At 43.0% G+C, this 23,639-nt stretch overlaps 1 non-coding gene across 1 annotated transcript; it reads right to left on the bottom strand.

The window, feature by feature from the left end:
- Positions 1 to 8,669: 8,669 nt before the first annotated feature.
- On the bottom strand, positions 8,670 to 8,761 carry trnar-ucu (transfer RNA arginine (anticodon UCU)). The gene is given in 2 exon segments: positions 8,670 to 8,705; positions 8,725 to 8,761. It is a non-coding gene; the product is annotated as a tRNA-Arg (tRNA).
- Positions 8,762 to 23,639: the final 14,878 nt, after the last annotated feature.

Below are 23,639 nucleotides of genomic sequence, written 5' to 3'. Positions count from 1 at the left end.
TAGTCCATGCTTTTATTCTTTTTGCCAAAGTGCAAGACCTCGCACTTGCTCACGTTTAATTCCATCAACCATTTCCTAGACCACTCTCCCAACCTGTCTAGATCCTTCTGTAGCCTCCCCACTTCCTCAGTACTACCTGCCTGTCCACCTAACTTCGTATCATCGGCAAACGTCGCTAGAATGCCCCCGGTTCCCTCATCCAAATCATTAATATATAATGCGAACAGCTGTGGCCCCAGAACCGAACCCTGCGGGACACCGCTCGTCACCGGCTGCCATTCTGAAAAAGAAACTTTTATCCCAACTCTCTGCCTTCTGTTAGATAGCCAATCCTCAATTCATCCCAGCAGCTCACCTCGAACACCATGGGCCCTCACCTTGCTCAGCAGCCTCCCGTGTGGCACCTTATCAAAGGCCTTTTGAAAGTCCAGATAGACCACATCCACTGGGTTTCCCTGGTCTAACCTACTTGTTACCTCTTCAAAAAATTCCAACAGGTTTGTCAGGCATGACCTCCCTTTAAAAAATCCATGTTGACTTGTTCTAATCAGACTCTGCTTTTCCAAGAATTTAGAAACCTCATCCTTAATGATGGATTCCAGAATTTTACCAACAACCGAGGTTAAGCTGATTGGCCTATAATTTTCCATCTTTTGCCTTGATCCTTTCTTGAACAAGGGGATTACTACAGCCATCTTCCAATCATCCGGGACCTTTCCTGACTCCAGTGACTCTTGAAAAATCTCAACCAATGCCTCTGCTATTTCCTCAGCAACCTCTCTCAGAACTCGAGGGTGTATCCCATCGGGGCCAGGAGATTTATCAATTTTAAGACTTTTTAACTTTTCTAGCACTATCTCTTTCGTAATGGCAACCATACTCAACTCAGCCCCGTGACACCCTTTAATTTTTGGGATATTACTCATGTCTTCCACTGTGAAAACTGATGCAAAGTACTTGTTAAGTTCTCCTGCTATTTCCTTATGTCCCATCACTAGGCTCCCTGCATCAGTTTGAAGGGGCCCAATGTCTACTTTTGCCTGTCGTTTATTTCTTATGTACTGAAAGAAACTTTTACTATTATTTCTAATATTACTGGCTAGCCTACCTTCATATTTGATCCTCTCATTTCTTATTACACTCTTTGTTATCCTCTGTTGGCTTTTGTATCCTTCCCAATCGTCTGATTTCCCACTGTTCTTAGCCACTTTATAGGACCTCTCTTTTTCTTTAATACATTTCCTGACTTCCTTTGTCAGCCAAGGTTGTCTAATCCCTCCCCGGTTAATCTTTCTTTTCTTGGGAATGAACCTCTGTACAGTGTCCTCAATTATACCTACAAACTCCTGCCATTTTTGCTCTAGTGTCTTCCCGGTTAGCCTCTGCTTCCAGTCTATTTTAGTCAGTTCCTCTCTCATGCCCTCATGATTACCTTTATTCAACTGTAACACCATTACATCAGATTTTGCCTTCTCCCTTTCAAACTCCAGACTGAACTCTACCATATTATGTTCGCTACTTCCTAAGGGTTCCCTTACTTTAAGATCTTTTATAGAGTCTGGTTCATTGCAAAGCACTAGGTCCAGAATAGCCTGCTCTCTTGTGGGCTCCATGACAAGCTGTTCCAAAAAGCCATCCTGTAAGCATTCCATGAATTCCCTTTCTTTAGATCCACTAGCAACATTATTTACCCAGTCCACCTGCATATTGAAGTCACCCATGATCAATGTAACCTTGCCTCTCTGACATGCCTTCTCTATTTCCCGGTACATGTTGCGTCCCTGGTCCTGACCACAGTTGTACTGTGAGGGTTAATCCCTGGAGGATGGGTGTGCATTTGTTGCTTCGATGAGTCAATTTCTGAACTGTAGGAATTCCATGTTCCCTTATTGTGTTGCTTTAGCACATGTTCAGCCAGGGGAGAAAAGTGAGGAAAAACAGTCACGACCCAATCAGTGATTAATCCATTATGCAACAACCAACTGATTCACTTTTGCCTGAACGAGCTCCCATTTTCCCTACATTGGTAAGGGTAGTAGACAACATTAGAGCGGGTTTTCATGTGTTGTTTTGGCCCCAGCATCCTTTCGCAATATGGACTATACTGGGACAGAAGGAGATGATTAAAGACATGGATGGCGAGAACTGGAATGAAAAGACGTCAAGAAGAATTGACAGCGTTTACTTGGAAACAGAGAAATGGAAAGGAAGCCAACGATGTAGTGGGGGATAATGCCATTTGAAAAGACAAAGCGGGGTTTCATGGGAAGGCGGAAAAGATGAATAGATCATGTGGCATGACACCAGGCAAAACTGAGTTGTGCCCATATGGGAGGTTTCCAGGCGATGTGAATTTGGTGAGAGTAAACAGGAGGGAAATTCCCTCATTCGGATGGACCTATATCTAGAGTATCGAACTTGAAAACCAGCGATGAATGATAAAGAGAAGTTTGGGGCTCGCAATCTTTTTCCTTCTACAGCTATTGAACCCGAAAATGATTACATTTCCTCAGGAAAAAATATTCAGCAACTGATTCTAAAATATTTATAAAGATGCGTGCAGACACACAAGGAGTGAATTTCACCTGGACAGGGAGTCTGGGCGGCCAGGATGTGTATGCGTTAGGTGCACACTCACTAATTGGTTAACGTAATTGGAAAGAAATCTCATTCCACCTTCAACTGAGCACGACTAAGTATAGAATCAGCTGATTGCGAGGAAAGGTTGAGCAGCTTGTTCTACGTGAACTTCTATAAATTGTAAAAGAACTGAGCTGTTTGTGTTAGCTCAGCATTAAAGGGAAGCCGGGTAGCTCAGTCCACTGCATAACTGGTTTATGCTATAAAGTGATGCCAGCAGTGTGGGATTAATTGTCGCAATTGTCGCATACCCTCAGGATCCTGATCTCCTCACTCAGCTAATACTTTAGAAGATGGCGATAATCACGGTGAAATTTTACTATCGTGAGTTGGAACTGACCTGCCGATGTAATGCACCTTTATTCTTTCATCTGTTGCATTGGAAAATTTGGCTGCAATCACAGAGAAGGGAGTGAGTTCATTTGCTGCTCACTCATCTCTCCCAACCATATCTAGTGACAAGACACGAAAAAATTCCTGTTGGAATTCTGTAATCTTCATAGCAGTACTTAAATACATCTTTGTCATTTCTATTTCAGTTTTTCTGATAACAGGCAAAATGTCCAATGAGATAAACATATTAATTTTTGAATTGTTTTAATGGACTGTGCGAGTTTGCAGCAAAACCAGTAAAATGAAACGAGCTAAACATCCTTTCCAGAATTTAACACAGCGCAGGCTCAGCGACATGAGAAACGTCATCGACTTCAAAAATCATCTCTGTATCTCTAGTGAGTGATGGATATTCTCTAAGGGGGTCTTTATGGCTGGTCTTAAGTAACTGAGGTAATTCATAAGGACAGAACGCTCCACAAAATCAGATTTTTTTTGAATAAATGCTGTTTTACTCAATGTTCTTTTGCAACTTTAAAATAAATATGCTGACACACACATACATGCATGTGCGCACACACACACATATATATGTATGTATATACACATATGTACATACATATAGGTCGCACATTCGACGTGAAGAACATTCAAATGGCTGACTATCCATTCCAAATATTCTGAATTCACACACGCACACATACACACATATGCATGTATATATATGTTCTTCCTGTAGAATGTTCTTCCTGTAGAATGTGCGAGCTAAGAGTTTTCAGTAATGTCCCTGACATTTGAATTTGCGGGAAGTGCACCCAAGTCCATCTCCTTGGCAACAACCTTAGGGAGCTGGAGCTGAACATTGGATGTTTTGGGAGTCTGAGGTGAATTGAGAGAAGTTATAGGGAGGCAGTTACACTTCAGGTACAAGGAAAAGGTCGATGAGATACAGCCGGGAGACGAAAAGGGAACAGGCAGCCAGTGCAGGCATCCGCCTTGGCTGTGCCCATCTGTAACAAGCACACCGTATGTGTTACTTTTTGGAGGGATCACCTACGAGGGGTAAACCATGTGGCACAGATCTCTGGCACAGTGTTGTCCCTGTGATCAGAAGGGGAGGGGAGAGGGGAGGAGAGCAATAGTTATTGGAGGCTACATAGTGAGGGGGACAAATTGCAGTTTCTGTGGGTACAGGGCAGGCTCATGATTGATGTGATCCCTCCAAGTTACCAGGAGTGGTGATGTCTCGCAGGGTGGTTTCTGGATCCATAAGAGGGAGGGGGAGCAGCCCGTGGTCATGTTTCACATACGCACTAACAACATATGTAATAAAACTGATGTGGGTGCATGGCAGAAATTCAGGGATCCAGGTCAAACAGAGTTGTTCTCTCTGATTAGTTACACATATTATGGAAGATGGAAGAATAGAGAGAGAGCAGATGGAGACGTGGTTGGAAGGAGGTTGCAGGTGATAGGGATTTGGATATCTGGATAATTGGGGCTCATTCTGGAGTCGGTTGGACCTCAACAAACAGGATGTTCTTCACCGGATCCGGTAAGATACCAATATCTTGAGTGGATAATTTTCTAAAGCTCCTCAGGAGGGTTTAAACGAATTCCGCAGCAGAGTGCGAACCTGAATCTTAGCTGCAGTTTGCAGGAAGCTGTGAGTGGTTAGGACATAAATAGGATTTTGGGTTTGGGACTGAATGCTGGCAAGGATGAAGGTGGTTTGAAGTGTATCTACTTCACCGTTAGGAGCATCTGGGATAAAGCAGGTGTCATGGGTTGTTGACTGGGACTTCAATATTGTGGCCATTTCAGAGACATGAATGGAGCACTGAAAGGAATGGTTGTTCCTGGCATCTCAGTCTCGACTTTTCATTAAGAACAGGAAAGTCGTTAAAGAGGGGGAGATGTGGCATTTTTAGTAAAAGACAGTCCGATGGTAGCAGAAAGGATACTTGGTGAGGACCCGATTCAATCTGCTGAACTAGAATGGGCTGAGACTAAAATCAGGTAAGTAGAGGTCACTACCAAAATGTTCTAGAGATATGGAGGAAAAAATTGCAACGATGATTCTGGATAGGAACGGAAGTAACAGGGTAGTTGTGGTGGGGAAGTTTAACTTTCCAAATATTGATTGGAAATCTTATTGTTTGAGGAGCTCTGATTGGGCAGTCTTTGTCCAATGTGTGCAGGAGCGTTTCGTGACACAGCATGCAGACACGCCAACAAGAATCAAAAACATATTGGATTTGGTACTGCGTAATGAAGCAAGTCAACTGTTCGATTTGGAGGCAAGCGTGCACTTTGGTGCTAGTGACCACAATTCGGTATGGTTATTAAGTGATGGATATCGCTGTGCATGAGGTACCGCTGGGAGAAAGGCCAGTATGATGCGATCAGGCAAGAGTTAGAATGCACCAGATGGGAAAGTAACCGCAGGGGTTTTGCACACCTGAAGTATGGAGCTTGTTCAGAGGAGCTCTCATGCATTTCCTTGCTAAGTAAGTGTGCGTCATGCAGGGGATATGAGGTTGAGACAGAGAGCAATTGTAACTCAAAAAGTTGAATTTCTTGCCAGGAGGGAGAAGGTGGCGCATGTAAACATGAAATATGAAGACTGAGTTAGGACAATTGAAAATTAAAAGCTAGCAAGGAAGGGGCAAAAGAGAGAGATACTCAGAGCGAAGACGGGATATGAAAAGTCTTTATCTGGCAGGGTAATTTAAAACCCTGAAGCTGGTCATTTCACGAATAAAAGAATATCTAGGATATGATTCGGGCCTGTCAAGGAGAGCAGTAGAAAGTCGTCAACGGAGTCTGAGGATAGGAGAGGCGCTGAATGTATATTTTTCATCATATCTCAAATGAAAAAGACAATATTGTCGAAGTGAATTTTGAGATGCAAACTGTTAGAATAAACGAAATTGTCAACTAGGCTTGATGGGATGTATAGTAGGATTCTCTGGGAATCGTGGGAGGAGATTGCAGAACTTTTGAATACCAACTTTATTTCGTCAGTGTCTAATTGATTAGTGCGAGAAAACTCGAGTTTGCAAATATTGTCCCCTTCTTCACGAAGGGGAGTAGGGAGAACGCTGGTAATTTTAGAACAGTAGCTGTATTTCCTTGTAGGTGAAGTTTTGGGAAAGATTATGAGAGATATGACTTATGATCACCTAAGAATGAAGAAGTTGATTCGCTACAGTCAACACAACTTTTTGAATAGCAGGTTGTGCCTCGCAAACTTTTTTGAGCTCTTTGAAAAGGTCAACAAACAGGTGGATGAGAGTAAAGTGGTTAACGTGGTAGATATGATTTTCACGAAGGCACGGTCGGCTGTTGCATAAAATACAGAGACATGGGTTTGAGGGTGATTTAGCGGTTTAGATCAGTAATTGGCTCGCTGAAAGAAAAAAGAGTATTGCAGTTAATGGAAAATAGTCATCCTGGTGTTCAGTCACTCATGGTGTACCACAAGGTTCCTTTCTGGGTCCACTGCTGTTTGTCACCTGAAAATATGACCTGGGTTCGGGCATGAGATGATGGATGAGCAAATTCGCAGAACACACTAAGTCGATGGATTTGTCAACAGTGCCGAAGTCTGTTGCAGGTTACAGAGGGACATGAATACTCTGTAGATCGGGGCTCAGAGGTTATTGTGGAAATGTGTGAGGTGATTTACTTTGGAATGAGCAACAAGAATAAAACGTTCTGGGCCAATTGTAATATTCTTGGAAGTTTAGATGACCAGAGCGATGTCAGCGTCCATGCATATATAACTCTGAAAGTGAACACACACCTTGATGGTTTTGTTTGCAAGGAGCACAGTGTTCTAGTTTTTTTTTGGAAGAGGGATTGGGTTTCATGGCCAAACGATCCCTTTGCAGCTCTAGAGATTTGTCTGGTCTGGCCAAACTTGTCGATTTGCGTGAGGTACTGTTAGCCACATTATAGGACGGATGTGAAAGCATTGGAAAGGGTGCAGACGAGATTTCCTCGGATGTTGTCTTCCGTGAAGGGAAGGTCTTACGAGGAAAGGCTGAGGGTCTTGAGGCTGTTTTTTTGATAGAGATAAGAAGTTTCAGAGGTGAATTAATAGAGACATAAAAGATGATCAGTGGTTTCCGTAAGGTGGACAGTGAAGGCCTTTTTCTACAAAATGGTGAAGGTTGGCACAAGGGCACATCTATGTAATTTGAGGGTGATAGATGCCGTGGTAGATGCCTTTATCAGAGAGTAGTAAGGGTGCAGAACGCCTTGCCTTCAACAGTCGTATACTCACCAACCTTCAGGGCAAATGAAAATGATCATTGGATAAACTTACGGCTTGTAATGTCAAAATGCTGGTCAGATGGACTTCAGATTGGTATCACAGGTCGGTGAAACATTAGTGCCAAAAGCACTTCATTGCAGTGTAATATTCCGGGTTTGAACTGTTCTTCAGCTTGAAGTTACAATCATCTCTGGTCACTATCAGTGAGCAAACACCTGGCGAGAATCCAATGCGCAACATTGGCAGTTCATGTACTGCCATTCTGTCATACAAGTACAGCAAGCTAACTAATTGCACCACTGGATCTGCCATCTAATGAAGACGAATGGCTCCTGATCTTACCACTGGGCCGCTCAACCGAATTACTCAATTTTTTCTGTGTATCTGAAATGAAACGCAGACCTAAAGTGGTTATACTGATAATGGATCATCGATTATGAAACATCAGCTTCAGGAAAATGGCATACATAAATGTGGTGAAAATCGGTTTTATTGAATCTTGTGTCCGTTTACCCTGGCTTCCTGCGTTGATCACAGGCAATGTTACGTGGCCATTGTCCTGGGATTTTCTTTCTATCGGCTTCAAATCGTCAGACAATTCGATTCACTGATATTTCACCAACTTCCTTTCGCTTGTTCATATGACACATCGACACACACTGCACACAACATCAACAATGTTCAGCATATTACGTGCACGAGCACGTGGCATGGTTTTTATGCACAGTGAAGATTGATTAATTTTCTGCAAGGGCAAATTAAATTCAGTTTAATTAGTATAGTCGCAAGAATCCAGAGTAAGATTCAAAATGTCAGAAGTTCACGTTCATTACCTTGGCCAGAATTCCAGCCCAACAAAGGGGAAATCTGCCCTGAATCCCCAGCATCCATGCAATTGCTTGCTTCATGTGTCCACGTGGAAACCTATGTGAAGGAACATTTAGCCTGAAGGAGAACTTGTGAGAATCCTCCGCTGTCTGATCTAAAGCTGAAAGAAGAGCTGTGTATTCCAGCTGGGAGTGAAGTAAGGTGGAGGTGAGGCCAAAATATTACTTGGCGTTTAATTCATATTGTCCTCATTTTGATTATATAAAAAAACTGGGTCAGAAATGGCACAGACACAAAGGAGTAGAAGGAGGCCATTCTTAACACCGATCCTGCCCCGCCACGTAATTTGATATCATCATGGCTGACACAACAATTTTATGTCTTTTTCCAGCCATCCACACCATCGTGTTGCCTACTGGCTAACAGATGTTTATCGATCTCTACCATAAATAGACATCGATAATGTAAATCTGTGGGAAGAAAAGGTTCCGTTTCGTGACAGTTGGGTTTATGCACGAATATTACTGGTTTTGCAGATGAGCGGCAGAATCTGGTCTGACCACTTTGCAAAACTTAAATTCCATCTCGACTCTGATGGGATTCGAACCCACAGCCTTTGAATAGCAACCTGCACAGGGGTGTAGAAGTCCAACGCGCTTTCCATTGCGCCACAGAGCCGCGCCAGCAACCCACTTTATGCACACAAGTTTGCCATTGATGCATTGTGTTCTGGACACCGATCTTGCGCATGTCTGTCCATGTCACACTTTCCGGTACCTGGTCCTGATCGACTTGTGCTCTGGCTCATCAAGTGTTCGGCTATAGACTGCTCAAACGTTCTCATGACACTTACCTTTATCACATGTTCAGATAATGGTCTGCAGATAATCAATACACTATAGATGAAAGTATTCTTCCTAAATCTCCTCCTTGTCTCCTGTCTTTCAGTTATGTCACTCTGTTCCTTCCCAAGACAGGCTTATCCCTGTCACACATATCTATCCTCTTCATAAAATGAGCACGTTAAACGGTTTCTCATTCAGCCTTCTCTGCGCTTATATAAACATCCCCAGCCGAGCTGGTGTACCTTCACAATGGGAGTGGTCAAGCCCTTGCCATTCTTTTCATCTCCTGTGAAATTCTCCTCCAGCAATCAGACGCTTCCAGTATCTGGTGATTACAATAGAAAAACAAAGTTCTCAGAAGAAAAGCCAAAATGTCTGAACAAAATCAGCAGCTCTTGGCCATCTCTGATGAGAAAGGAAAGTTAACGCTTCGAGTCCAATGATCCGTCTTCTGAACTGATGGGAAGGGCGGGTGGGTGAAGAGTGTGTAAGAGGGCGGACGGTTTCTAAAATGATTGAACTCGATGTTGGGTCCTAATGTTTGCATGGTCTGTCGGTAGAAAATGAGTTGCGTGTCTTCCAGCTTGTGTTGTGTCTTTAAGGAGCACTGCAGCAGACCAGAGATTGAACTGATGGTCTGGGAACACTGTGTCTCGATTAGAGTGGTGCTGGAAAAGCACAGCAGTTCAGGCAACATCCGAGGAGCAGTAAAATCGACGTTTCGGGCAACAGCCCTTCATCAGGGATACAGGCAGAGAGCCAGAAGGGTGAGAAGACATTGTAATATTGAAGTACAGGAGACTGGAAGATCGGGATAGTTTTTGTTGATTCTGGACAGAACGTAAGTGATCTCAGCTTTGTCACCGATTCTGTTTTCCTCTCCCCATTGGAGAGAGGACACCTTCTGAGCAGGAAATACAATTGCCTCGATTAAATGAAGTGCAGACAAATCTCTAGAAGATGTGACGAGAAGCTTCACAGTAAGGAGAGATATCGGAAACCAGCAGGAAATGTAACTTACAACATAGAACGTTACAATGCAGTACAGGCACTTCGGCCCTGGCTGTTGCCGCGACCTGTAAAATAATGTGATGTCCATTGTAATGGAAAATTTACATTTATTTTGAAACCAATAAAAGCACAGGGAAACAAATAAGTAAGTATCTTACGTTGCAGAGGCAAGTGTTGCAGACAGACTGAAAAAAAATGTAAAGTTAAGCCGAAATAATAGCAGACTTACAAGGCCAGGAAACTACCATATCAACAGTCAAGGAATGAGAAAAAAAACCTCCGTATCTGGAAAGTAACTCGAATGTTTCAGGCCCCTGAACTTGAGGTGTTGATAAGAAGAAGCGAATTCTAGTAAGAAGGGAAAATGTGTTATTTGTGGAAGGTGAGCTAGTTACCTTTTTGTGAGATACAGGAGCAACATATTCAGTCCTTAAATCAAGGCAGTTGAGAGAGTCGACGTCGTGGGTGCATCAGGAGTCGTGATACGAAAGAGCTTAACCGCACCCCTACTGTGTGGAACCAGTAATGGTGAAACATTCCAATTCTCATTACTATTGTCGGAAATCTGTCCTTTAAATCAGATGGCTCGCGATCATAGGCTTGCAGGTAATACGAAAAGAAGGTTTACCAGCGCAAGCTGTAAATTACGACTCACGACCCTGATGCATGTCTATGAGTGGCGATTAAACCAGAGAACCATCAGTTCAGTAATCGATTTGCTCGCCCAGCAATCAAGTATCCTTGTTAATTCAATTAACACAGATTTTCTTGCTGGGGATATGCTGCACTGCACAGCACACATACACCGTGATGGCCCTTACAAATCATATGAGAAGGATTGTTTGAGGAGATTGGTTAAACCAGTTCAGTTAGTATTGTGCGAAGTTTATTGGAATGATCACAGATGTGCAGTCAGTTTAAAACTGTCCAAAGTATCTTTTGATGTGGAAGGCACCTTTCCTCACGTACCATTGGCGAAGGTATCCAGCGAGAAGTGGCAGGATTTGAGACGATGGGTACTGCATGCTCAAAAAATCGAAAGGTTGTGTCTTAAGCGACGATGTGCGTATCTGATTCCATGCAGATCTAAGTCAGATATGAAGAAACTAAATTGGCTCACTCAGGCAGACAGAGCAGTCCAGGTAACCCCCTCCAAGAGGGTAGCCTGTCAATTAGCTCTTGAAGATGTCTCGGATCCAACATTAAGAAGGGTCCCTACTGAGTGCAGGTCAAAAGGCAAACGTGATGTGGGGTTCATACGAAGCTGTGAACCCACAAGAATAGCCCCGAAGTCTGAGTATGTCCATGCAGAACACAGGACTCGTTAAAACCCGAGGCTGTCAAAGGATACTAATTTGAATCCCTCCTGAAGGCTTGAGTGATAATTCCCTGTGGATAATCATCGGTGAGAGCCCCCATTTTTCTGGTCAAAAAGGCAAACATTCCAGGTGAATCAGGGAAACGGAGCTTTGTTCAAGACATGCTGGTAGTGAATTATGCTGTTGTTCCGTCCGCCCCAAATGTTCCTAATCCTTGTACTCTATTAGTTCAAATTCCACCTGACAGTAAATGGTTCTCTGCTATGGATTTAGCAAATGTCTTCTTTAGTGTACCAGTACACCCAGAAAGTCACTTCTGGTTCACTTTTCCACTCAAAGGCAAATCATGTACATTCACGCAACTTTGGCAAGCTTACTGTGAGTCCCCCACCATAATTAATGGGGCTCGATGCTGGAGTCTGGAGATCCTTGTTTTAACTCAGGGGTCAGCGATTCTGCAGTATGTACACGAATGCTTAACAGCAGCACCAACAGAGGAACAATGTGAGAAAGATACGCTTGCGTTGCTCTGCCATCTAGCCAGGAATGGGCACAAAGATATTTTCGCAAAATTACAATTTTTGCAACAACAGGGGAAGTTCTTAGGTCACTTCTTTCTGAACAAGGGAAGGCCATTGGTCAAACAAAGTTCAAGCAATCCAGCAATTTCCAAAGCCTCACACGAAGAAACAATGGCTATTCTTTTTGGTCATGCGCTCCTACTGTAGAATTTTTATCCCACATTACACAACCCTTGAGGCCCGGCTAAATGAAATTTTCAATGGCTAAGAGTTGCAGAACAAGAGACCGTAGCAGTTGAATTGTAAATGGCGCTCCAAACCACACCTAAACTGGGGATTCCGAATCCAAACAAGCCTTTTATACAAACGGTGGATGCATGACATCTGTGATGATGCAGGATAATGTGGGAAAATTGAGGCAGGTAGCTTACATTTTGCTTAAACTTAGACCCCGTAGCGGCAGGATTGCCTATATGCCTGCGAGTCGTGGCTGCAGCTGAAAAGGTTTGTTGTAGCGTCCAGGGACACAGTCGGCTTTGGAGAATTAACCCTACTGTTCCCACATGCATCCTTACTGTGTTCCGAGCAAAACACAGCACACATGTCGGCTCAGAAACAATACTGTGCTATTGGAGATGCCTAACATTACAATAACGAGATGTTACGTCCGTAATGCTGCTTGCCTTATCGCTGCAACAGGAGAGGGAGACCCACATGAGGGTATCACTGTAACTAATAAAATTTGCAACCCAGATGAGACGTGCAGGATTCACAAAATCAGAATCAGGATATGGCTTTTTTTGTGAAAAGGTCAGCATTCAGGAGCAAACGTACAGGTCAGACTTGTGTTTGGTATGCTGTAGTAACGACCCATGAGGCAGTCAAAGCGGAATCACTCCATTGTCATCTGTCAACTCAAGCAGTAGAACTGATTGCCTTGACTGAGGCATGTAAATTGGCTGAGTGAAGGATAGTGAATATTTACACCAACAGCGAATATGCATACGGGGTTGTACATAACTGTGGAACTCTGTGGAAACACAGGGGCTTCTTGACCTACTCTGGAAAGCCCAAAATACACCGTGGCCTGACTTCTGACCTTCTGGAAGCGGTCCTACCGCCTAAATCATTTCCTATCTGTAAATGTGAAGCCCACACAAAAAAGTACGATTCCTGTTCTCAAGGCAATGCGAATGCAAACTCAGCGGGAAGGACGGCAGCCCAGCAGCCGCCAAGTGATCAGTTAACATGTTTATGTCAAATATTTGTAATCCAAAGCAGACTTATGGGAGGTTGAGTCGCAGGCCACGCCGAAGGACAAACGTGAATGGACAATGGCAGGGTGCAGAATGAGGGAATGGGTGTGGTATGGCCCCATTGGTAAACCCTGTCTACCGCGATCATTATTCCCATTCCATGCCAATTAACACACAGTGAGGACCATGTGTCAAAAAGGGGGGATATAGCGAATAAAGTGGAATGATTTTATCGTGATATGTAATTTGGTTTCCGTGGTCGAATCTGTAACTCCTCTTCTGTCATGGTGCAAAATAATTTTCCAAAGGTCATCTTATTCAGTCCGGGACTGAGGTTTAGAAAAGAACAAATATTTCTGTTTTTTTTGGAGCTTGCTGTGTTTACATTCTCCCCGCCTCACTCGAGGTAGAAGGACTTATGAACTTCATTCCTGTCAGTCTAGGTGAGACACTTTGTGACGCGGGTAGTTTCATTGGCAAAGTAAAGATATTTATCCCCATGAAGCTTCCTTTCACCCTCTGTCTGCCCATTCATTCAATTTGATCACTGCTGTTCTGAAATATTTCACCTCTGCTCTCCTGTTGTTCTTCTGTAATTCGAGAGAACCTCGAACCGAATCCCAACATTATATTAATTTTCGGTTGTTTATGTTACATCAATGACCAGACCAGAACAAACTAGCAGGAAATTGAATAACACAAACAAGATTTTTAAAATTCCTTCCAGAAAATTACCTACTGCAGAGACAGAATATGAGAAATGTCAGAGTGCACTGATATTTAGCCCATTTCACAATGCACAGATATTCGTAGACGAGTTCAGTCTTTGCAAAATGTTTATTTATAATTGTGACAATTCCCTGGGGCAGATCCTCCCTCAATGTACAAAAATGTATGCTGCCAAAAACTATTTCAGTTCAGATTAAAATCGCTCAGATTAAAATTGCTTTCCGTCAATCCAAAGTTTCCTGCGCCATGTCAATTGAAGTGTATCCAGATGAGGTTAGAACTCCCAGCCTCTTCTCCCACAGCTCCCTATTCCATGTCAGCAGAAGTTGCTCCGGCCGAGTTTGGAGCTCCCAGCTTGGGCGTTTCACGCGCCTCTTTGCCTTCATAGAAGGACTGCATGCTCACGGACTTGATCACTGGCAGAAAGAGTAGAGATTTACGCGTTCATTCCACTCTCAATTTCCGATCGGATCTTCGCCACTGCGTCACTAAATTTCTCTGATTCAAGACCTGGAAACCGGTGTGAATGAAGTGTGCAAGCGTAGTTACTACCTTGTCTCGAGGCACTGGTAAAGTAACGATGTGAAACATCGTTGTTATTGGAACTTACATTTCAACAATTTGTGTGCTGCGCCTGTACATTTCATCTTTTCTTGAAATCTATCGAACTCATTCTTCGACATCCTCAATGATGGAATCTCCAAAGCCACTGAGGACATCGAAGATGACGATACAACCCAATCTCAGTAGGTTAGCCTCTTGTGCATGTGGTGTTGTTCCTCGCCAATCTCAGCCATTGCATTTATTGCTTTTATGGTTGGATAATTTTTCATGTGATCGTATAGTGGCTCGTCCTCTGCATTGTGGCCGCAGCAACTTCCATTCAAATCCGAGTATCAGTAATGCGCAATTGTTACATGTTACTCCACATAATCCTTCCAAAACAGACGCAGAAAGGAAACAATCAATTTTTAAAGTTAAAATGCTCTTGAAGGTTAGGATTTTTTTCTTCAAACTTTATCTGCACCCAATCTCGGCGAAGTTTCTCCCTTTCACAAGCACTATTCTTCCTTTCCCTCCCTCCTCCCATGTCACTGGGACATTGCACAAACTAACATTCACTTTCACATTGACACCGTTAAGTTAGTGCTGCAGCTGTCACTCCTGTTCGGTGAACGTGCCCCAATCCCACCATGAGGAGCTTTAAACCCAATTAATGCAATCGGATAATTTGGTTGGGTTATCAATCCTCATGTAAAGTGTTGATTTGCATGGACCAGAGTTCAATGGGGCACTGGGTTCATGAAGAGGACACAGAACGGTATCGAGGAAAAGAGACTTTATTGGAAAAGACCAATTTTTTGAATTCCCCACATTTATTTCAAGTGTTTATTCGTCTCTCGCAAGAGTGTTATGTACAATTCTGCAATTCACATAAAATAAGCGAAATGACAGCTGTGGAAACGGTGCAGAAGTGATTTGCCAATATATTGTCTGGATTGAAGAACTTCAGCTATGAAAGAGTTTAGACAGACTGGCCTTGCTTTTGTGAGAGCAGGAGAGATTGAGAGGAGACAGTATTGAGATGTAGGAAATAATGAGGGGCATGGATTGGGTACACTGAACGAAAAGTTTATCGATGATGAATGGATCAATCAATCATATGATTTAAGATAAGATTCATAAATGTTCGAGTAGCTCTACACAAAAAAACTTTATCAGCTAGCGAGTGGTTGGAATCTGGACATCACTGTCTGTATATGTCGGAGCGGCAGAAATTCTAATAACCTTCAGAGATACTTCACTGTGAATTTATAATGCTTGAGGCATACAATGTTAAATGATGGAAAATGGGATGAGGATAATCAAGCAGGTGTCATTGACAAGAGCATGCAAAAGTAGCTTGCAGACTCAGATAGCTCTGACATCCACTGTGTGGCGTTTGGTAACCTCCGTTGTCACGTGAGAGGCCAGGGTTCATTTTCCGGCTGGGGCATCTCTGACTGTTTCAGGGTTTCAAGGTTTGTGTAAAGATCTTCAGTTCCGGTGAAGGGTGTAGATGGTGTGGGGATGTTCGGTGGTTTTGGGAAGTTGGTTTGCTGCCGTTTCCTCCCCTTTCTCGGTGATATCCTCAAGGCAGATGAAACTCGTGTGAAGCGCTGCTGTCCTGCAGCGTTTCGAATTGGCTTGATTTATTGCCCACTGCTTTAATTTGCTGGTTCTTGTCGTTCTTTACATGTCCCAGTATGTTGGGTCCAGATCAACATGTTTTTTGATGGAGTCATTGGATGAGTCTCGTCATTCTAGAAATTCTCTGGCTGCCCTCTGTTTAGCTCGCCCTAATATTTTTGTGTTGTCCCAGTCGACTTCGTTGTCCTCGTCATCCCTGTGCATTGCTACTCGGAACAGCTGCTTGTGTTGTTTAGTGGATCCTCCAGAAATATTTTGCAACAGCAGATATTCCCGCAGATTCATTGTCAAAACCAACGCCAGGAGGACATGCCATTACCCAACAAACGAAGCTCTCTACATTATAGGTAAAAGTATGCCTCGGCATGTACACCCAGACACATCTGGCCACTCTGATGTATGAGACAGCATAAACCGAAAGGCACATTTGACAACAACTCACCAAAACATGGACCAAATACCCATCAAAGGCAGGACAAATTTGGGCAAACAATGTTGCATGTAGTGACAGCAGTAATCATTATAAAAGACAGACAACTCACGATACGCATTCTTGAAGATCACCTTGACACAAAACACCACTGCCACGTGTCCGCAGTAGGTTGACTCATGGCACTGAGTGTCGCTGATTTCGTGGCTGGAAGCTTGGAATGTTTGACAGTCTGCAGCAATGTAGAATGTGTTGCTGGAAAGGTAGAGCAGATTAGACAGCATCCAAGAAGCAGGAGAATGGATGTTTCTGACATGAATACTTCATCAGGCATTCAGCCAAATCGTCGATTCTGCTACTCCTCGGATGCGGCCTGACCTTCTGTGCTTTCCAGCACCATACTCTCGACTCTGATCTCCAGGATCTACAGTTCTCACTTTCTCCTCCGTCTGTAGCATTAGTTAGTTCCTTGTGTGAGGGAACTGTTGATATCACCAATGTAAAATTCGATTGCTGATTGAGAAATACAACCAGCTCCGCAGCCCAAAAGAGTGTCCCTGTTGTTTTGATTTCCTGGCTGTACAATATATGCTTCTGTGATCGCACATAGAACATAGAACATAGAACATAGAACAATACAGCGCAGTACAGGCCCTTCGGCCCTCGATGTTGCGCCGATCAAAGCCCACCTAACCTACACTAACCCACTATCCTCCATATACCTATGCAATGCCCGCTTAAATACCCATAAAGAGGGAGAGTCCACTACTGCTACTGGCAGGGCATTCCATGATCTTACGACTCGCTGAGTGAAGAACCTACCCCTAACATCAGTCCTATATCTACCCCCCCTTAATTTAAAGCTATGCCCCCTTGTAATAGCTGACTCCATACGCGGAAAAAGGTTCTCACTGTCAACCCTATCTAACCCCCTAATCATCTTGTACAGTTGGCAGTAATGTGGGGAGAGTCTGCAGTTATCTGCATTTACATCCTCGATGCTATTGATGTTGTTTGATTTGTTCTTGATTTTTGCAACAGTAACACAGTGACAGATCAATTAATATTGCAAGAAAATATCGAGCTTCTGGTGACATTTGATCAGAGATTACCGAGATTCAGGAGAAACGAATGTTGATTCATTCGGGTCGTGATGAAGAACAACCAGGGAAATAAGTCACCAGCGGGTATAGTTTACAAGGGCACTCACAGTAGCCAAAATGCGAAACAAAACGTACAAAATGACGAAGACAGATGAAGGATGAGACTAATCGTGGGTATTCTGACTTCCACTCCCCAGCTCCCCTATTTCCCACACCCAACCCCATTGTAAACAAATTTTAGAGAGCAATAAACATCAATGTCGTCCTTTGGAACGATCCTAGTCTTTTCTAAATTTTCGATTCGGCTATTAGTTTCAGTTACTTTTTTTCTTTCCTGGGAAACCATCTCTTTCATTGTTAGCAATCCGAAAAGAAGTCATCCTTTTTGTCAGGGAAATAATATGATACTAAACTTTGTTTGTGCCATAAGATTCCTCTGTGTCACACGTTTCTTCAACTTTCTCTCAATTTTAATAGTGCTCTGTCTTTTGACGCTTCCGACCAACGTGCATGTCCTCATAATCCGAACATGTAACTGCATCTGACAAGTTTTTCCCCACTAACCCAATCTATCTATATGCCTATGCATATTGCCACGATCTCATCATAACATGCTCTCCCACGCGTGTTCATTGTCAGCAAATTTGGACACATTCCACACTGCCACTTGCTCAATGTTATTAACAGAGAGATAATTGAAGCCTTGAATGTAACCAGTCTTGAAAGGCCTCTGCTGTAAATGCTTCTACATACTTGCTCCCCTCTGAATGTGAGAACATCCTCTTCATTTATTTCATAAGTGTGTAACCCCTTCCCCTGATATTGGGATTTCCGGTCCTCCACTATTCTGGATATAAAGTAGATCAGAACAAACCTTTAAAGTAAAACACAATCTCACTGCTGTCTCCAGTGCCAGTTCTGAGTTTTCTTTTTTGACCTCTGTTTGAAAAAACTGCCCTGATTAGCACATTATTATTGACAATGACACATCTGCTTCACAGGTGCTTCAGTGCCTGTGATTGGTGTGGAGCTGAAAGGCGCGATAAAAGTGCATCTTTTTTCACTCGAGCATTGCCATATTATTAATCTCTCTGCTCATGAAAATGGATCCTTCATATCCACTCTATCGCTCATCAATTCCGAGCATGTTTCCATCACAGTTAATTTTAAATGATTTTTTGTTGGATGAGTTATTTCTGCAATTCCAGAAAACCCGTCTCAACAACTCGATGTGTTCTCAGGTCTGCTCATTTCTTGACATGCAGGAAACTTGCGTTCTGAACCAGAAAAGGACCTGACTCAATACTTTATCTTTGTCTCTCTATCAACAGATGATAAAAAATGCATGGGATATATGTAGGTTTCACTGAGTTTATTTGAAGCAAGTTGTGTTTTTCCATAAAACGTCTTCACTCCTCGTCCTCGGGTCTATTGCCCTGATCAGAGGCAGCAGTTCGTCCTGACCATTAACCCGCCCATCCACAGCTCTTTCTCCCACATCATTATAAAAGTCCCCAATAAATCTCCCATTAATCTTCTTTGCTCCAAACAAAGCATTCCCAGAGTCGTGAATTTCTACACAAAAGGAGGTCTATTTATCTCTGTACATGGTGCAAAGCAGAGGCTTGTGAAAAGATTCTGGGAAAATGGTGACAATTGTCAAGTGCGAAAACTGTCAACAATTAAAACAGAAATCCTCGATATTCCTTTAGACATGGATTCAGAGGAAAGTGAAGGGTGAACTGGACGACAGGGCAGAGACAGTTTAGATATCTTTCCATTCTTTCGGAGGCCGGTACTTTGACTCTGATGTACTCGGGACATGAACAGATCTGTGACATTGAAGGATTCTCGTTCCTGCACGTCAGGATGTCAAATCTTATCTCAGCTCCGGGGCAATTAGAAAGCGCGGGAACAAACAGGACACTGAAAGGCTGGAAGTGAGACGCTCCCTGTAGGATGATAACTGATTTCCGGTGTCGTGTGTGTGTCTATAAAGGGTGGGATCAGACTATTACCATGACTTCAACGTGAATTGCACGGGATTTATTTCGCAAAAGTCATACCAATTAAGGACGATTTTCAATATGGGAGGAGCAGGCTGCAGCTGCATTGCGGATCAGTGACACAATTAGCTCATCAGTCTCTGTGGCGATGTTAGTCAGTGCGTTCGGCTCTTCACTGACAGGTTGCTGTTCTCCCACGACCCAGGAACAGGGCGACAGCTGTTCTCACACAATCTGTTTTTTTGTACGCACATTTCAGGGTTTTTACCGAGGTCAGAAAAATATTCTTCATAAGGCTCGATGGGGGGAGAATGTTCCAATTTTAGGACAGCTGATTCTCGGCGTCATGCATGTGTCTGCAAAGTGTGAGATCAAACTGTTCCCATTGTCCACAATGAATGTTCCAGGATTAATTTTGAAAACGTTAAACAAATTGAAGACAATTTTTATTTTGTGAAGGGCAAGCGAAAGCTTGAATTCACTGACAGTGTGCTTTAGGAGATCCTACAAGGGGCCTACTACAAGGGACTCCCCAGCCTCTATGGAGCAATTAGTTCTCTCATTTGACTGTTAACCGAGAGGGTGTACACACGCATGGAGCGGTCGCTGTTCTTATCCATCCGACTCTTTTGCTGTGCACTTTCGGGTTTTTAATAGGATCAGTGATATGTGCCCAAACGGAAACCAAATCCAGTGAGAAACCACAAATGCATTTCTGTATTGTTGAATGGCTCGTGAAGGGTTGTGAACACTTGGAATCTATAACAAAAACACAAACTGTTCAAGGAACTCGGCAGGTATGACATTACCTGTGAGAGAAAATGGTGTTCTGAGAAACCCCTGGAGAAGCTTCGATTTGTTGTCTCTGTTTGTCTCTCCCCAGATGCTACCAGATCTGTTTAGTTTATCCTGCAATCTCTCCCTTTCTTTTGAACTGAATGACCATTTCAACCATCGAGATTGATTACACAGTCCAAACATGTCCTGACATTTCACCCGATCGAAACTGTGGTGATTGAATTCAAACAAACCGAACAGTGATTGCCTGTCCCTCAGCTCCACAGGGAGGGAGAACATGAAACAAGTTTAGTCGCGTGCTTCTGCAGTTGTGGCCAAGTGGTTGACGCAATGTGCGTTAACTCCACTGTGGATTCCTCATGCAGTTAAGCATTTTGCTGACTGTAATTGAGAGCCGAGAGTGAACTTGAAGAGTGCTTGTTCTCTGCTTTCTTGTTTGTGATTCAAATCGCAGGATAAAGTGAAATGCAGGTAACACAGGCAATGAACGTTCGTAATCTGCAACCAACCACCTGTCAAGATGGAAAAAGCTGAAGACTCCAAAGCGGGTAAGACCCATTTAGTTGTACACTTCCATTACTGAATACGTTTGCACCTCTGAAAAAGGTGACGCCGAATGAGATAAGAACAGTTCAGGGGACTGGTGCAGACTTAGTGGGCCAAAGGTCATTTTTGTGCTAGACACTTCCATGGCCAACTGCGAGGTGGACAGTTTGTGAAGTAACAGAACATTCTTTGCAAAATGTCACTCGGCGAGTAAGGAGTCGAAGCTACTCTCCCCTGATCTTTCTGACAGTCACGGTATTCATTGGCACATTTCAATTGGTAATAACTGTTACGGTGCATATTTCTAGAATCAGTCTATATGATAATCAGGACGATGAAACCGTGATGTCTCATTACCCAGCCGACAGCAAGCCCTTGCAGCTTACATTCCCTGGCTCTGCTTTTGAAATAAAGATTACTTTCTCAATGTGCCTGTGTTTATAGCAAACAGCTCATTGACATCAGGACTGGACGTTCAGGGGAAACTGAAGGTGTGACAGGGACAGAAATAGAACAAGACGAGACGTGAAAGTGTTTAGATTTTGCCGTGGGTCTGTTGTTTTTTTGTGAGGAATGTCTGCTGGGCGCTATCCTGTCAGGTCCCAGGAGCCAGAGGGCTTGTTTTGGTGGGAATTGTGTTATTTAAAGTTACACATGAGAAGCGTGTTGGACTATGTCAGCTCAGTATCCACTTCATATCACGGCTCACCGCAATGATGCACATTTTCTGCGAAGTGCCTTGTATTCCACTTTAAGCTGCCTTTCTCCGGAGAAACTTGTAGACATAAAGCACATGGAGTGGGGAGAATCCTGAGGACTCTGTCACTATCGGGGAGTGTGCCTGTGTGACTTTCTCTGTATGTGAACATGAGAATACGTTCGCCAAAGTGGTTTTAACCGTGTGACCAGGTCAACCATCAGTACCATTGTTATGTCATTTAAGATCACAGGAAGAATCTCATTGCTGCAAACCAGTACGAGAATAGATGGATGCCTGATATCGTGCGCTTCACGATGGACGAATGGCCCTTCCCCACTCCTCTCCCACACGCTTTGTAAACTCGAGGCCAGAGAGAAACTGACCTGACGAGAAAATCGCTTCACAACCTTCTACTACCAATTTTGCAAACTTACTTCTATCTTGCCACCTAAATCATTTATTTAAATGTAAAAAAAATGAATGTGCGCTAAGCCAATGGGACACATTTGGTAACAGTCCTCCAGTCTGAAAACTACCCTACACCACCATTCTCAGCATCCTGCTATTGAACTAATTTTATATCTAATTTGAATCCTTACATTTAACTCTATGTGATCTAACTTTATGAATTAGTCAACCATGTGGAACCGTGTAAAAGCTTTTATAAAAGCCCAAGTGAGCAAACTCTACCACTTTGTCCTCATTGATCTTCATGGTTACGCCCTCAAAAAACTCAATCAATTTTGTGCAAACCCATGCTGATTATCCCGATTCATTCCTTATATCTAAACATTCATATAAATCCTATCGTTTAGAATTGCACCAAACAACTTACCCACGACCATAACCAGACACAAACGTCTATTGCTCCCAACCTTCTCCATGAATTCCTTTCTAAATAAAGGCACATTCACCATCCCCGGTCATTCGGCGCCCCATTCGTCGTAATAGATGATAAAAATATTTCTACGAAAGGCCCAAAGGTTTCTTTCCCTAACTTCCCACAAGTTTCCGGTATACAGGAGATCAGATCCCAGAGAAATATCCAACTTTATATTTTGCAGGTCGTCCAACCCTTCCACTTTTCAACGTGAACTACTTTCAAAACATCAATATTTAGTTGTAGCAGTTTTTTCGTTCTCCATGGTGTAAACTGACGCGAACTGAACATCATATCTCTCTCCATCTGCTGAGGTTCAAGACAAATGTGAGCACTTTCATTTTAAAGAGGTCCTATTTGCTCTCAAATTCTTAATTACTAGTATAAAATCTTTAGACTATACTTAACTTTATGTTCTGATGACATCTCATATCCTCGATTGACCTTTATGATGTCCTCCTTAAGAATGCACCTCCACTTCTTATATCATTCAAGAGATTCACTTGAAACCATGTGTTTATATGGAAGCTGTCACCTCCGTTAAAAAATTATTATGACAAGGCCTAAATCCCTGCGATCAACGTTGTTCTAATGGAATACCTAAAATGTGGAAACAGGCCATTCGGTCCAAGAAGCCCCCACTAATCCTGCGAAGGTAAACACACACAAACTCACATCTCTACACAATTCCTGAAACTCTGCATTTCCCATGATCAAAGAACGTCAGCCAAACATCTTTAGTCTGGGGAGGAATGTGCAAACTCCAAATACACTAATGCCGCAAGACATTAGTACTCACCACTGAGTCAGCCATTATAAACCTCCTATCCACCACTCAAAACATATCATCACTTAGATATGGGGCCTAGACCTGTTCCTAATGTTCCAAATGCATCTCTGCAGCGGATCCTATTGACTGAGGTGTAAATCTCTGGCCGTTCTTTCCTATTCGCTGGAACTGAACGCCTGCATTGTATTTGCCTTCCTAAACATAAACTGAAAGTGCATGTTAAACATAAGAGAAAGTTGAACTTTGAATTCTTTCTGCTTTCAGAAAATTGCCTATGTCTCTACTCTTACCACCAAACATATGACCTCACACCTTTCCACAAAGTATCGCAATTGCAACTATTTTTTCAAAGCACTCAGTCCGTTCAAGTCATTCTGCAGCATGTCCGCTTCATCAATAAGATTTGGCCTTCCACCTATAATTGTGTCTTCT

The sequence above is a fragment of the Chiloscyllium punctatum genome, chromosome 28 (assembly GCF_047496795.1).
Source record: "Chiloscyllium punctatum isolate Juve2018m chromosome 28, sChiPun1.3, whole genome shotgun sequence".
Classification (NCBI taxonomy): Eukaryota; Metazoa; Chordata; class Chondrichthyes; order Orectolobiformes; family Hemiscylliidae; genus Chiloscyllium; species Chiloscyllium punctatum.
This window is presented reverse-complemented; position numbering and strand designations above follow the sequence as displayed.